The sequence below is a fragment of the Cricetulus griseus genome, chromosome 8 (assembly GCF_003668045.3).
Source record: "Cricetulus griseus strain 17A/GY chromosome 8, alternate assembly CriGri-PICRH-1.0, whole genome shotgun sequence".
In the NCBI taxonomy this organism is placed as follows: domain Eukaryota; kingdom Metazoa; phylum Chordata; class Mammalia; order Rodentia; family Cricetidae; genus Cricetulus; species Cricetulus griseus.
In genome coordinates, this window is record NC_048601.1 from 79,036,579 (window position 1) to 79,053,549 (window position 16,971).

The 16,971-nt window shown below is 37.5% G+C and overlaps 1 protein-coding gene and 1 pseudogene across 3 annotated transcripts in view; one reads left to right on the forward strand and one right to left on the reverse strand.

Moving 5' to 3' along the window:
- The window catches only part of LOC103162093, a 29,383-nt pseudogene extending 13,153 nt beyond the window's left edge, over positions 1–16,230 (forward strand).
- Positions 1–16,971, reverse strand: part of Grid2 (glutamate ionotropic receptor delta type subunit 2) — a 1,393,268-nt gene that overhangs the window by 776,930 nt on the left and 599,367 nt on the right. The gene's annotated exons all lie outside the window — the stretch shown is intronic.

Consider the following 16,971-nt stretch of genomic DNA (forward strand, 5'->3'; position numbering starts at 1 on the left):
TTGTTGTTGTTGTTTTTTTGTTGTTTTTGTTTTTGTTTTTTTTTTGTACTGATGAAAATTACAATCATACTCTTCTATGCATAGCAGTTCTGGACTATTTTGATCACGAGAAAAACCTAGTAAATTCTTGTGAAAATGCAATTTTTTGTTGCAAGATACAATGAATTTGGACCATCCAAAGCACTGCACTCCCAATGAAACACTTCATACTCAGTGGTGAAATAGTGAAATGATTGTTATAGGGGTGAGTGATTGCTTTTTGGTTAGATTTAAGGCCAGGTCCAACAGACAGAACTCCTTTCTCATATTGGACAAAGAAGCCATAGCTGTGTAAGTCATAAGCCTTAGGGGATATCATAGTACTATTATTTTGTTAAAAGGACATAGTACTAAACTGCCCCTAAATGCCCCTAAATGCTTAATTACTTAAGCAACTCTCAATCTTCATCAGAGAAGATATATTTGCTGCATATGGTCACTAACACAGAGACCTTCAACTGGTCAACATGCAGAGAAGAAAGGACTATGGTGTTCTCATTCCTAAATGGGACATCTTTATTATGTCTTCCTCTCTCAAGGTTCATGGAATTTTGCAGATGAAGAACCAAAAGTTTTAGAATCCAGAGGTAACAGTGTTTTCTGGACAATGTAGTTGCACTCCCCAACTCACATAATCTATGACTACATTAGCGAGTCTTCAGAAAGATCAAGTCAGACAAAATCTTAGGCATCGAAGGAAGAGAAGGCCATGAAGTTTCATTCTTGGCTGAGGAGATATTGACAATTGATAGCTACTAGGAGAGTGGGACTAAGTATCTTTAATGACGTGGCCCATGAGAGATAAGCCATACTACAGCATATGGCCCTATACGAAAACTAGCAGCACTAAGTGATTCTGTGAGTTTAACAAAACAACACATGAAGTTGGAAGGAAACAAGTGCTGCGATGGTAAGGGAAGAATGAGAGGAGAGTGAAAGAGGTCAATATGAACAAAGCATGATACATGTGTATATGAAATTCTCAAAAATATTTTAATACAATTCAGCATCCATTATTATAATAAAATATTACCCAGGGGTCTATATTTGCCTTAATTTTATTGGAATATTTAAAATTAGAACATATCTAATTAATAATTTAACAAGTTAAGCTGGAAAAATGCAACAGAGAAACACTAAATATAATTGAAATACTAATTTTATTTTAAAATTTTATTGCATTTTAAAATGAATTGCGTGTCGGGGACACTTAGGTATGAAGACTGACAAAATTTAATTTTAAAATCAAATTTAGACCTACAGAAAATAGAACCTACATCCAGTGTCCTCTATTTTAAAATTGAATGGGATTTTATACATGTTAAAATTAAGAACCAAAGTATTACCAATTATTATTTCTTTTCAGCTTTAAACTAGTACCTATAGTTTTACTTTATACCCTTATTGTGTGGAACCAGCACACTGTATCTGCCTTTAGCTGTCATGTTTCCTCTTATATCTCTATGTGGCGGCTGTGTAACTATGCCTTACTGTTTGAGATATATTAGGAACCTTTTGCATCACAGCAAGAGAAATACCTAACAGAAACAGTTACAAGAGTGAAAACTTGTTTTAGATCACTGTTTTATCAGAGCAGGGAGGGTGTGCAAAGCATGCCATGATGGACCAGTAAAAACCTAAAGGGAAGCACTACCTATGATTGGCTTCTCCCTTTCTCCTTTGACTCTGCTAAGCTGGTGACTTGGACACGGCTTGCTTTTGATGGTCTTGGGAGTTTTGAGGAGGACTGTGAAGTCTTTGCTTTAGGAGTCTCACTGTTGGTATTCATCTGGTATTACAAGTGTTACAGGTGATTACACCAAGACCACAGAGGAATTTTTACCACACCATGTCATCATATTATATACACTTATAATAGACAGATTTTTAGGAATGTTAAAGTCCATTTTGTTCACCTGGCTGTCAAATTCCAGATCTTATTGCAGTTCTTCCTTCTCAAAACCCGTTTCCTATATGTAAGACTATGGAAAACAGGGACCATGTTATCTCTCTCCCTACTAGAGGAATAGCTAATTGAATAACTATTTTATGTAGAAAAAATTCTCCTTTAAATCCACTCACTTTTAATTACATATCTTTATTAATTATTTTGTGGCATGTTGGGGAAGCATTCACTTACCATGGCATACTTGTAGTAAACAGAGGACAACTTGGAGCAGTCAGTTACCTCATTTGCCAATGTGGTTCCTGGGAATTGAGTTGAGATCATGAGCCTTGGTGGCAAGCATGCTTTGTTACCTCTCCATTTATTAATTTATTTAATCACATGTAACAGTTTAGATATATTGGTATTTGTCTTATATTAGGCAATTACTTGAAGAATACAGGCAGTCAAGCTAAATTTCTAAGTGTAATAGTGTCTGTGTGGTTTATTCTAAATGAATCTAACTCATAAAATACACCTACCATTGGAAGTTGGATTTTCAGAGATGAGATGTTTCCTGCTAGGAAAGGTGAATAAAGTATTCAAGACTGATTAAGCACAAACTATTCTGCTGAGGATGCTAGTAAAGAACAATTAATCACAGTGCTCTTTCAGACACAAGGAGGAATTTCAAACACTATTTGTGTATTTATACAGATGTTCCAATGAGCTGCCATAAACTTTATAATCATTTTTATATGCACAGCAACACACATAAGCTTGTAAGAATTGCATCTGCTAAAAATCCTTTCAACATCTAAATTTTCATCAAGGTATGTTCTACAAATTCTCTGTCTACACTGCCCTTTCAGAAAAAAAGAATGTGAACTTTAAAAGAAAGTCAGTTGGGAAGCTTGGCATTTTTATTATAAAACCTAGATGGGCAAAAATGACTGACAGAGATTGTTATTGGTTATCATTGGTCATGGCTTAAATGTGCAAAGGATGTAAAATTGAGAGGGAACAATAGAACATGCATGAAGCTGCAGATCTATAGGTACTTTTGACAGTTCCAGGGAAATCTAATTTTTTTCACAACTGTCATGACTATGAACATTTCCTACATGAATTCAAAAACATCAAAGACACGCATTGCTCTTATATTCATTGTCTCACCTTCTTCTCAATTCCCAAGCATTCTACATGAATTTTTATTTTTGTTTACATCTTTTCCACTGAAAACATTTTTTCTAGTGGATTAGCTCTACTGAAACTAACCAGTTCTCTATTTTCCTGGTATCACACTGTATCTTAAAACATCGGTTCATTAAGCAGTGCCCACACCTACTTTGCTTAAGAAATAACCAGTCATGTTATATAGTTCAATTTAAACGCTCTTGAATTTTTAGGGAAGTCTACAGGATATATATGCATCTTAATTGTATAAAAATTAAAACACCAAATCTTTGCATTTCATGGTGATAGGCAGGAGGCTCATATAGAATGGCAATCTGAATTTCAAGGACAGAATAGAAGAAAGCCTTGGGCTTTGCATAGCTACAGGTGAAATTCTAAAGTCAAGTCAAGTCAATTCAATTGAATTTTGAGCCATTGGAATCTGGTGGGGACTGTCAATTTGTAAGACTAGAAGAAACTGGTCACATACTAGAGGAACAGATGAACCAGGAGGCCCAAGAGTAAAAGAGATGAAGAGGGAACACAAACTGTGACCTCTAAACAGGAGTCAGGAGTATCATTGCCACCTGATGACTTTTCCGTATTTCTGTATGTTGAGTGTAGTGCCTTAGAATCAGGACAGAGACATGCAGTAGATTGAGACACAGCCAATGTCAACACTATGTCAGATTATCTTTTTTAAATTTATTTTTATTTAAATTAGAAACAACCCTGCTTCACATGTCAATCCCAGCCCCCTCTCCCTCATCCCCTGCCCCCCCACCAACCCCCTACCCTATCCCACTCCACTCCCCAGGGAGGGTGAGGCCCTCCATGGGGGATCCTGAAAGTTTTTTTGTCACATTATCTTAAATTAGATAGAATGCCTTGTGAGTAGGATTCCAGAAATATCCCATTGTGCAATGAATTGCCCTCTAGGAAAAAGAAAAGTCAAAAAAAAAAAAATGGATACCAATAAGTATTGTTTCTCAATAACTATAGCATAAGAAAGTTCATCTGTTTAAATCATTATAGGCATTTGCTTAATTGAAATTCCTTTCTGTATGTCCTGAAGATAGAAGATAATTGCTTCTCAGGAAGCTGCTAATGTGTGTCTTTAGGATATACACTCCGCTACTCTAACTCACTATGAAGGTAATGACAACTCACAGTGATCACAGTGTCCAGAAGCAGGCACAAGACTGGTATACTCATTTTCATGTCATGAGCTTAGACATGTCTGTTGTTTAAAAACTCAAAAATGATCCCTAATGCTTCTAATAAAGAATCCAGATCCCTATCAGAAAAAAAGAAAGGAAAAAAATAGAAACAATGGATTAATTAGCATGCTTGGAGATGCTTAGACAAAAATAGCAACACACTGTAGCATGAAAAATAAAAGACCCACACACTGATATTGGGGATCAAACTTCAAGCAGAAGGTCAGAAAAGCAAAGTGGCTGGCCATTAATCCTTACCTCTACCTCAGGCTGAAAGGGCTGACCCACGAACTCTCCTCAGCGTGGCTGGATACTGAATACTCCTATATTCAGTGTGGCTAGAGAATAAATGCCCTCTAATGAATACATATGACTCTACTTCTATCTTTTATACCATTCTAGTGTTGAGATTAAAGGTGTGTGATCTCTTACTCTTTCAGAATGAATCAATCTCATGTATCCCTGGGGGGGGGGGGTGGAGCCCTGAACTCACAGAGATTCATCTACCTCTTAATCCTGAGTCCTAGGATTAAAGGTGTGTATAACCACTTCCTAGCTTCAGACTGCTGAGATTAAAGCTGCTGGCTTCTACAGCTGGTGGCTGACTTTGCTTTCTGAATCCTCAGTTAAACTTTAATAAATCATAAATCGTATATCACAACAAGCCTTCCATTTTCTATGCTTTATCAACATTAATATAGATTATACACAAAATAGTAATTCAGGAGATGGACCACAATTGATTTGAAATTTTTATTCCCTATAATGGCTATATTGCATGCATTTAAAATATTTGCTTTTCTGTGTTTCTTACATTATGAAGCAGTCTCCTTTATGTGCCTAAAGGACAATCGTCACCTTTAGATAATTGTTCTTTGGTGAGAGAAGCAATGCCTTCTTCTTAACAAGGATTTTGCCTCAACTCTTTGTCCTTCAAATGTTGTTTGATGCATCCCACAGACACAGCTATATTTATTTCTAGGTTTCTATGTTTGAAAAATCTATAAAAATTGATAAGAAACTTAGTAGGTCAAGGTCAGACTATATATATATATATATGTATATATATATATTCTGAAAGCCTTTTTCATATCAACATAAGAGGTTTCTTATGGGAAGATAAGTCATGATGACTGGGTCACATGTACTCTTGGTTTTCTGCATTTGTCAAAATAAATCTGGGGCATAAAAGAATACTCTGGTCACACCACCACTTTCATTGTTTGTTATTTTTTAATAATATTTCCTTTTCTCAAAATTTCACTAATTATATGGTAACTACTCACAGTCCCATGATGAGCAAATTTCATCACTTAGTGGAAAATATGTCCTGCTCCTTTCTTTCTGCATTGTTTGATTTTTATTTATTTTTAAGAATACTTCAGGGTTGGAGAGTTGACTCTGTTTTTAAGAGCACTTGTTCTTGGAGAGGACACAGGTTCAATTTCCAGCACTCACATGACAGTAGCCAAATATCTCAAACTCCAGTTCTGGGACCTCTTGTGCTCTCTTCTGGCTTCCACAGGCATCAGACATATTCATGGTGCATATACATGCATGCAGGCAAAATGCTCATACCATAAAACAATAAATAAAGCTTAAAAAAAAAAAAAAAAACTAAGACTGCTCTGGACAGACATCAGGGTCTGTATACACTTGGCAAGTATTTAGTGAAATACAATAGTCCTACATTTACTCATTTCTTTAATGCAGAGTCAAAAGGCTCCTCTCAAATTTGTATTGTTCTTGCCTCAGAATTCTATGCACAGGGATTACAACTGTGTACCCATACTCCTAGCCACCAGACACTTTTACATGAGTTTTTCAGGTGTTTTATGAACTTGGCACCAGCCTTCTCCAGTAAACACCCGTTCTTTGCTTTTGTCTGAGAAAATACCCATTTGCCATTTGCTACAGTGACTGACTGGGACAATGTCAGCTTGTCTATGCTCCTCCTCCATTATTTCAGAATCCACTCAACCCTACACTTCCACTTTTGTGCAATGCAGATGCATTTAATCATCTGTGTCCATTTCACTTCATGTGAACTGTAAAGCTGCTGGGTGTAAGGATTATTTTTTAATTCTCATGCTAACTGCACTTAACACACGGCAGGACTTCTATAAATAAAATTCAAATTTGTAAAATAATCTAACTGGGACTTTGTGAGCTACAGTTTGAATTTTGAGAGTTCTTAAAATTATCTAGTAAACACCTAATTGCTAATCCATACCTCATTTTCAGTAAATTGGAATTAAAGAACCTCAGTCATTATAAATCGGGTAACCTAGTTCATTAACAGACATTCACATCTTTTTGGAAACTGTCTGCTTAGGAGACTGATATTTTCATCTAGAATCAATAGTCCAAACTGCTGCCCTTCTATTTCTTTTATATATTATAAAGGAATTGACAGCTTAATTACAAAACCTCAATATCTCACCCTCCTATTATATACAAAATGTAACAACAATAGCAATAGTCCACTTGCTTCATTGCCTCTCTACATTTTAAGTCCACAAGTATATACTTTTCTTAACACCTGGGGCAAATGTTAAGTTTCATTCTTGGTCAATGTCATGTGAGAACTATTACATATTTGCTCATAAAAAGTCAGAGATACTTTAAATAGTTGCAGGAATGCAAATTTACCTATTCTGTCCTAAGGACAAAATTCTATGAGCCATTGCAAATAACTGCATGGTTAAGTGGACATCTCTTCTAACATGCTGATAATTATATTTCTGCATGTATTAAAAATTGTAGACAGTTATCTATCAAAAAAGAAACAATTGGAAAATTTTAAGGAAAAAATAAACAAGCATTATAAACACAGAACATTCCATACATTCCCCCTAAATCAGATAAAAATGAGAGAACAGAATTGCTTATTTTCTTAAATTCTCTTGAATGCATTTCCTTATATTCTTGTACATGTAATCTATCCATAGCAACTCACTATTTATACTGAAGGGACCAGCTTCCCTTTCGGCAGCCATAACAACCGAACATGTGCTTGTCATAAACCTGCCTTGGTCACTTAGAGGTCAGATGCCTGTCTCGTGACAAGGAACCCATCAGAAGTTAGTCACTAGAAAGTCAGATGCCTGTCTCGTGACAAGGAACCCATCAGAAGTTAGTCACTAGAAAGTCAGATGCCTGTCTCGTGACAAGGAACCAATCGGAAGTTAGCTGGTGGCGCTATGCTTTAAGACCCTGGGTGTGCTTTACCGACAAGCGCACAGCAATGACGTAGAGAGCATAGCAACCACCCTGGGAGGGCCTGTGGGCCATAACAACCAGTTGACCAATCAACACAGGGCAAGCCCTCCAAGCCTGGAGGCACACCAATCGTGAGCCTGTGCGTATCCCTAGACACTCCCCTTACGATGCCCTATAATGATCTGTCTGCAGCGGCTTCGAACCATCTTTTCTGGCCATCCACCATGGTGGGTGGGTGAAAGACCCCGAGCTAACATGAGGTTAGCTCGTTAAATTACAATAAAGCCTCGTGCAGTTTGCAGCAAGCTCTCGAATCTGCCTGGTGATTGGGGTGACTGAGAACGTGGCCTGGGACCCCGGATACTTGAGTTTTCGGGGGTCTAACAATACTTTTTAGATTATTCTTAAGGAAGTAAAAGAGTTTATAGGATTTGACCTCATTTGGTAAACAACAGTTTTAATGTCTATTATCATTCTTGCAGAAAATCCCTAATTTTTATGCCTTAATTGAACATTAATTATATAAATAAATTCTTAGAGGGAGATTTATCAAGGTAAAGTTTATTTAGATTGAAAATTCCTTCAACAATTTTATACATGTGCTAAGAGTGTGGACAGCACAAGTCTTCGTGTTTTGTTTGTTTGTTTGTTTTTTAGACAGAGTTTCTCTGGAACTTTGGAGCCTGTGCTGGAACTTGCTCTGTAGACCAGGCTGGCCTTGAACTCAGAGATCCACCTATCTCTGCCACCAGAGTGCTAGGACTAAAGGCATGTACCACCTCTGCCTGGCTCAAGTCTTAAAAGATTAGAAAAAAAATTTTGAGACAGGTTTCTTTGTGTAGCCCTGGCAGTCCTGGAACTAGCTCTGTAGACCATGTGGTCCTTGAAGTTACAGAGATCCACCTGCCTCTGTTTTCCCATGTACTGGATTAGCTACCATCACCTGGCTCACATATCAGATTCTTAATTGTGGGGGACCAAATATAGGGTCCCAGGCTCTGGCCGTCAACAGTAGTGTCACCAGGAATCTCAGGCCCACTATTGTATTGTTAATGTCAGCAGGGCTACTTTTGTTTACCATAGCCTCAAGGTAATATGCCTCTTATTTGCATCTGTATGTGCCTAAGCATCTGAATAGGCCCTCACCTGGGCAGAGGAGCTAGAGGTATGTAACATATGAGGACAGAAGGTTAGGAGCAAAGGGGCGAGCTGCAAAGCAGGAGAGAGCAGTGAGGGGACAAAAGAGAGAAATGGTTGCCTCGTAGTATGAACAGGGTGGTTAAGAGACACCAGAAAAGATGGCTAATAAACAAATAGCTCCAGTTCTACAACATGGAACTGAGAGCTCTCTGAAGATGACAAGATGCCTGTGTTTGGTCTTTATCTTTGTTGGGTTACTCGAAGCTTCCAGGTCCACACACCCCCACTCAGGTAGAACATCATGGCTGTCGTGGGTTAAAGCTGAGACAAGCCGGGCCACAACAATAATTGAAATACAAATTCAAATACTTCATTATCCATCAGGTAAATGTAACATTACCCATGAGTTTTGAGATGAATAACAATTTATGAAAAATATTCTAGGCTTGTTTAAGCGATTCATACTGATTTATTTAGAACATAAGTTTGCTTATTTTACACATAGCAACTGACATCTTAAATTGGTTTTCTCAAGATAAAGTTCTTTTTCATAAGAGTTAAATAGGAAATCAATAGGTTAAGTCAGATATCTGTAATGTCAGCTTCCAGACAGAACAACCTCTTCAACCAGTGACACTTGACACTAATCTAATTAAAGGTACTAATATGTACATGGAGGGAATATGTCAGCCAAAACGTTAAGTAGTTTGTTATCCTGAAAATGTAATTAAGGAAGAACTAGAAAAAGAACCCAGCAGAGTCAGTAAGTTACAGAAATAGCATTTACACTTGACTTGTTCATCAGTCTCTGAGGGCTAACTTGATTCTTCCACCAAACACAGGTATAATAAAATAGATAATTTTCTTCAATACTATCTAATTTATTCATCTACAGTTTGTCATTTATGTATAATTTCAAGCCTTTAAGTTTTATTTTGATATTAGCTTTAAATTTACTCATCTTTAAAATTTCAAGTTTTTATAGTTTCTGATCCACCTGTCTCTCCTCATGGAAGCTCCATGCAGTAAATTATGTGGTATTCTTTGTCAAGGCACAGCCTAAATAGCTGATGTGTTGGGCTGTTATTAGTATGCAGGCATCTGTACTGGCCTGCCCTTGCGGCTCTGGTAGGACACACTCTCACTGCAACTACTAAGAGTACCACCTATGCACATCCTCTACCTCCCCTTTTTAAAGGTCTCCCTGCCCACCTCCCATCTTCTCTCTCTTCCCCCCACTCCCTTCTCTGCCTATCTACTCCCAGCTGCCTCTCCTTTCTCTTCTGTTGCTCCTGTCCCCAGAGGCAATCTGTCCCCCTCCCCATTTTCCCATTCCCTTTCACCTAATAAAAGACCCCTCCACAGAGCTCTGTCACATCTTATGCTCCAACACTGCTTTTAAAATTACAACAGTTGCTCGGCTCAGTCAGTCTCACACTTACCTTTATCAGGGTGAGGGAGACATTTTGGTTTATTTTCATTTTCTGAACTTAACACTAGTAGGAGGCTATAAAATCATTTAGATCCTAGGAAGGTTGTTAATAGATTCTAAGTTGAAGTGCTAAGGGGAGACTCTAAATGAAATTCTGATTCACTGTTAGTCAAGGCAAACGTAGGTGAGAAGTCATCAGTGACAAGAATGTCCCCAAACTCTGTGAGCATTTCCGACTAAACTATGCATTCCTTTGTAAAATGTTTGTAGCTCAGGAACACTGTGACCAGAAGCCTATGAAGCAGTTCCTCATTTTATTCTTTATCACCAAACTCTCCATTTGTAACTTTGCTAGATCTGACTCCCTTCCACTGTTATGCCATGGTGTCATTCTGAGATAGGTTACAAGAGCGCTCTGCTTTCGATTTGAACCTTTGTATTTCACTTGCTGATGGAAAAACAAGCAAGATGTCATGTGATGCCTTTCCCTTTAGAGAGGTCCACATGGCAAGGACCTATATCTCCTGGCTGCTAGTCAGGGAAGATTTGAGGCCTGAATAGGCATGGAATTGTACACACCAAGAAAATCCTACCCATTGAAAACCCTCAATACACCCATGTGTATGAACTGAGCCACCAGTGCCAAAATACTAAACTATGGAGATTTATATGATAATATTGGTTATTTCTACTTTCAAACATTGAAAACATACATACAGGCAGCATTAAACAGACTGAAGGGGCTGTATTTAGGATGTATGTGCATATATACATATATGCATAAAATAACAATTAGAAAAAAGACTATGTATTCAAAGGGGAACATGAAGGGGTATATAATGTGGTTAGGATGGAGAAGAGAGATGAGATAAATGTTGGAATTAAATCATCATCTCTAAAAGAAATTTGAAATATTCAATATTTGAAATTCAGATGGTGAGTTCAGAATAACACATGCTCAAGCAATTGTCATATTTTGTGCCCAATTCCAACCCTATTAGATGAAGCATGAACATAAAAGGAATAGAAAAAGGCTTAGAGATAAAGAAAATAAGCATCAGTTACAATGTCTACACAGCATTATACTAGAAGTTTATTTATAACATGGTGAGTATATAGATCAAAGGAGTAGCTACAAATATGTAGATTATTAAAGAGCAAGATAAAAGATATAGAGTTGTTCATGTTTTCATAGAGATCATGGGAAGAAAGATAACACTCACTGAACAAAGTTATACTTACACTCTGAGTTCAATATCAATTCATAGTTTTCAATGCATTTTAAGTTGGATTAGTGCATACTGTACACATATTGTTTTGATAATCTTTTCTATTAAACTGTTGGACTACATAAGTTCTAAGCCATGGTTTTCAATGAATACTTTGCCCTCGGAATAAATTATCATGTTTGTTTGATAAGTATGGAAAACGGTATAGTAAGGACTATAGTAAAGGACTATAGAAAACAGTTTAATTCCAACTGGCACATAGTGGTGGAAGTTGGGTCTAACAAGACAGAAAGCAGTTTAATTCTAACTGACATGTAGTAGCAGAAGTTGTGTCCAACAAGCAGTATCATTAATAAAGTAGCTTTCTAAGGATATGCAGACAGGGACTGGGTCACTAGTATTGTAGGTTTTTTCTTTAATATTCTTTTTTTTTTTTTTTTTTTTTTTTTTTTTTACTTCACTACCTACAGCTGTGTAGCTTGATTCCATAAAATGTGATAGAACACAAATGGCTACTGACTGACAATTCTGAGCACTTTTGAATCACATAGAATAGCACCCTTGAGTATATTATTGACAAACACTGTTTTTAAGAACTGTTTTTTAATGTGTGAAATTTATTTTCATTGCCAATATAATGTTTTTATTAAATGTTGCTGGAAACATGTTGTGCTGCTATTGTTTTTTATGCATTGTTTCTGGCATGGGCAGATCTATGTTATCTTAGTGCATATTTTCAACCCAGCTAAACATCATTCAGGAGCACTGAGAGGAAATTCAAAAGTTTCCACCTAGGTTGAATCAACCTCTCCAATAAGCTGATCGCTTACTTGGAAAGATGGTTGCACACATAATCACAATCCTATGACTATGATTATCTATCTCAAGGACCTGTGGCCAATACCCAGGGCAGAGATACATACATAGAGATGACTTATGAAGGCTTTGATGTGATGGAGGGTATCCTTCTGCATTCTGTGAACATCTGTTTGTCTTATTGGTTGATGAATAAAGTTGTTTTGGCCAATGAACAGGCAGGCTTTAGCTGGGCAGGACATATAGGTGCATTGACAAGACTAGAAGAAGGCTGGGAAGAGGAATACAGAGGCGTCATGGGAGAGATGCTGTGTAGCTGCCAAATGAGTAATGTACCAGGACATTACAGGTAAGCCACAGCCTATTGGTAACACATCATTTAATATAAATGGGTTAATAATTAAGAGAGAGTTAGCAAGTAAGAAGCCTAAGCCATTAGCCAATCAATTTGTGTTTAATATAAGCCTCTGGGTGTTTATTTGGGTGTGCAACACTGTGGACCTCTGTCTACAAATGGGCCATGGTGAGTTAAGATGAAATGCTTAATTAAGTTCTTTGACTCTTCTCTAACTTCATTCTTTTTTCTGATTTTGAGTGGCAATTGTATTTCCTCTCATGGCCCTTTTAAATCAGTATAACATCATTTGAACTACTCAAGTTTAAGGCCTTGCCAATCAGTAGGATGGAAAATCAAACACTCTATTGGTTGAAATTAATAGTGTAAACTTACAGTAATGAATTCATCATTAATTAAGGTGAGATTTGAACATTACCCTCAGCTGCTGGGAGATCACTAGACCATGGGAGTGTCATATCCAACACTGAGCGAATTTATTTTCCTGGAGGCCTTGGATTACACCAGATTGTCTGAATATATAATTTAGTCTAGTTGCTGATCATGTCAGAAAGATCAACAATATGAGTTTGGATTAGGTTTTGGTTTATAATTAGGCACCCTTAGATTATTTGTGAGACTAATTGTTCACTCAAAAAGTGAATCTAACTTTTTAGTGAATCTGTATGCTGGTGCTTGAGCACAAGATCTCCTGTTTGACAGCTCCTATGAACTTCCATGATTGATACCAAGAAAATTAAACTCTTCTGTTTGTAAAAGACTCTATGGTAACTCCAGGTTTGACCCCTTGTTGTACTCTGATCTATGTAAACTTTATTATGTGTCATTTCTCATTAATAATACATATCTGAGAGTACAATAGCCTTCAGCAGTTCTGTGAGTTACTTTAGCAAATTATTATAAACAAATGAGGTTTGTATACCAACGCCAATTTGTTATTTGTATCAGTAGTCAAAGTGTTTTCTGTGTGGCCTATGTTCTAACTCCACAGTTAGCTGTAACTGTTGAGAGAGGCAAATTAGAACCCACAAGTTTTTGTCATTGTTCATAACACTGAGTATAAATATCCATTTGGAAACATTTCTATGTCACACACACACACACACACACACACATACACACACACGTGTGTATGTGTGTGTGTGTGTGTGTGTGTGTGTGTGTGTGATATATGTGTCATATATATGTTATATATTAATTTGATCCACGTCTTAGGGATTTTAATATTAAATAAGTAGGATGTCATTTTCACATAGAAAAATAAAGCTTGATCATAGCCTTAAGTGTAGAGAAAGACTGCATGAAGCTGTTGAACTATGTCACTTTTGAGAAATGAAATTTTTGTTTTCAAATTTTGTGAAATAAAAAAACAAGTTGGGTGAGGTATTCACTCATGTAATCTTAGCTCTTGAAAAGTGGCAATAGGAGGATGAGAAGTTCAAAGCCATCCTAACATTCCCATACATAGCTCAGGGTGTGTAGCTAGCCAAGCAGAATGTCTTCTTTGTACACTTTCATAGTTAATCACTGAATTAATATCATCCGCATTCTTACAATGCAAAATCAAGGTCACCACTGAGAATCCCTCAATCCTGATAGGAAATTAATGACAGTTTGTTTGGTTGATTAATAGCAAAACCAAAATGAAAATTCTACTCTACAGAGGAACCCTTGAAAATCACATCAAACACATAATTATTTAAAAAGGTTCACATGCCCAAGGCATATAGCAAAATAAAAAACAATATTAAAGCCCAGGACACCCTGCTGCCCCCACCTGAAAATCAACTAATCTTATAGAATAATTTTGATGAATCTCAGGCCAAGGAGCGTAAAAGAATAATTGTAACATAACCAAACCATTCATGGTGTTTAAAGAAGACACATATAACTAAATAAAATAAGACGATAGGAATAAATTCCTAAATAAATTCTAAGAAAACACAAATATGTGGTTAAAAGCAGACACACACAACTAATCACCGAACTGAACTGGAACCCAGATGTAGAGAAGGATAAGTGAAGAGCAAAGTGGTCCAGACCAGGCTGGTGAAACCCACAGAAAATAGCTGACCTGAACATCAGGGAAGTCTTGCTCCCCAGACTGATAGCTGGAATAAGAGCATGGTACTGATCCAGACCCCATGCACATGGGTTTCTATGAGGAAACCTCAGAAATCTACAGGACCTTTTGTAGTAGTTCAGTACTTATCCCTAGCATAGGTGTGGAATTTGGAGCCCATTCCATATAGAGGAATATTCCCTGAGCCAAGGCACATGGGGGTGGGCCTAGGCCCTATCCCAAAGGATACTATAGACTCTGATGACACCCTATGGAAGGCCTTACCATCCGGGGGGAGCAGAAAGGATATGTGATAGGTATGGTTTCGTTGGGCGAGTGGTAGGAGGGGACAGGAGAGAGAAGGGAACTGGGATTGTCATATAAAAGAATCCTGTTTCTAAATCATATAAAAAATCTGAAAAAAATTATAAAGAAAACTCAGAATAGAAATATGAATTCAGTAAGGAGATAGAAATACTAAAAAAACAAAACAAAACAAAAAATCCAGGTTGAAATGTGAATGAATCAAAGGACAGAAATATTTTAAGAGCCAGATCCCAGAATTCCCTTAGTTAGATATCATGCATAGATATGACAAATATGCACACATGAAATCTCAAAAATATGGTTGCCTGACTAAGCCCACATGTTAGTAAGAGTAGAGGACATGTTGACATGCCAACATATACAGGGAAAATTCCACAGATTCTCATCTCTATAAGAAGAGCATTAATTGGCTTATGGGAGAAGGAAAATTGGTTTCCATCAGGGATAAGTTCCTGCACAGAATTTCCAATCCCAAGTGATCAACTCTGGACAAATGTACACAAGATCAATGCTAAATCTACTCAGTAGGTTCTGTACACATATGTGTGCAGGTGTGCGTGACCATGTAATAATTAAACAAGAGTCTATGAATACAGAGGAGTTTCAGTAGGTAAGTAATATTAATACAGTGTTTATGTGTTAAGTTGCCAGAAACATAAACTAAAAGTCAAGTGAAAACTAATATTTGATTTAGGAAAAGTTACTACTGTTGCACTAAAGTGGCTTCAACCTAAGAGTGTGGAGAGATGGGCTGTCTAGGCAATCCATGTTTTCAATCAGGAAGGAAAAAGATGTTGAAGTACAAGTTTTCAGTGTCACAGATCCTGAGTTATATTCATATCAGTAGGTCATAGTAAACATTTGCCACCGCCGGATCACAGCTGCCAAATTGAAGTTCAATCCCTTCGTGACTTGTGACCGAAACAAGAACCGCAAACGGCATTTCAATGCACCTTCTCACATCCGGAGGAAGATCATGTCTTCTCCTCTTTCCAAAGAGCTAAGACAGAAGTACAATGTTCGATCTATGCCCATTCGAAAGGATGATAATTTTCAGGTTGTCTGAGGACACTACAAAGGTCAGCAGATTGGCAAAGTGGTCCAGGTGTACAGGAAGAAAAACGTCATCTACATTGAACGCGTGCAGCGAGAAAAAGCTAATGGCACAACGGTCCATGTGGGCATCCACCCCAGGAAGGTGGTTATCACCAGGCTAAAGGGGGACAAAGACTGCAAGAAGATCCTGGAAAGGAAAGCCAAGTCTCAACAAGTAGGAAAGGAGAAGGGCAAATACAAGGAAGAAACGATTGGGAAGATGCAGGAGTAGGGGCGTCTCATACACAGTTTCCATTAAAGACTGTTTAAGTTAAAAAAAAAAAGAATTATTTGTTTGTTGTTATTCTATGTGAATGTGTGAATACCCACATGCAGTATGTATACCATATATGTTTCTGGTGCTCACAGAATCTAGAAGAGGATGTCAGATCCCCTGGATTGGAGTTACAGGGTGTTATACGTGGGTGGCCAAGAACTGAACCCATGTCCTCTGTAAGAGTATCAAATGCTCTTATCCACTGAGCCAGCTCTGCAGCCCCATTTGACAAGCTTTTCCAAGCTGGTTGTATTGTATGCAACTGAGTATACACCGTTCCTTTCATCTGCCTGTGATGGAAAGCAATCATCCCCTCAACTTTCTTTTTTCTCTCTTCTTCCTCTCTTTCACTGTTTCTGCTGCCATTCCTTACTTCAATAACTTCAATTTGTTCTTCATTTAAAATATCTCTAGATGTCAGAATGACTTTGAAAGATCGAGTTTAGCCACTAGATCCTCATTTCCATGCGACCTCACCTGTTAACTGCACTGTCCACATAAGTGGTGCTAAGGAGGCCTTGAGGAACAAAGAAAAGTAGAGGGATAGTGATGGGAACAGAGAGTGGAAGAAATGCAGCTTTAAATTTTAGTAAATTGAATGTTGGAATTCTACACAACTGTTATGTAGTTTCACAGGCTTTCCTCTTCCAGAGGCTGTATCTTTAAATGGGTGTTGGGGAAAGGAGGGGGGAGAAT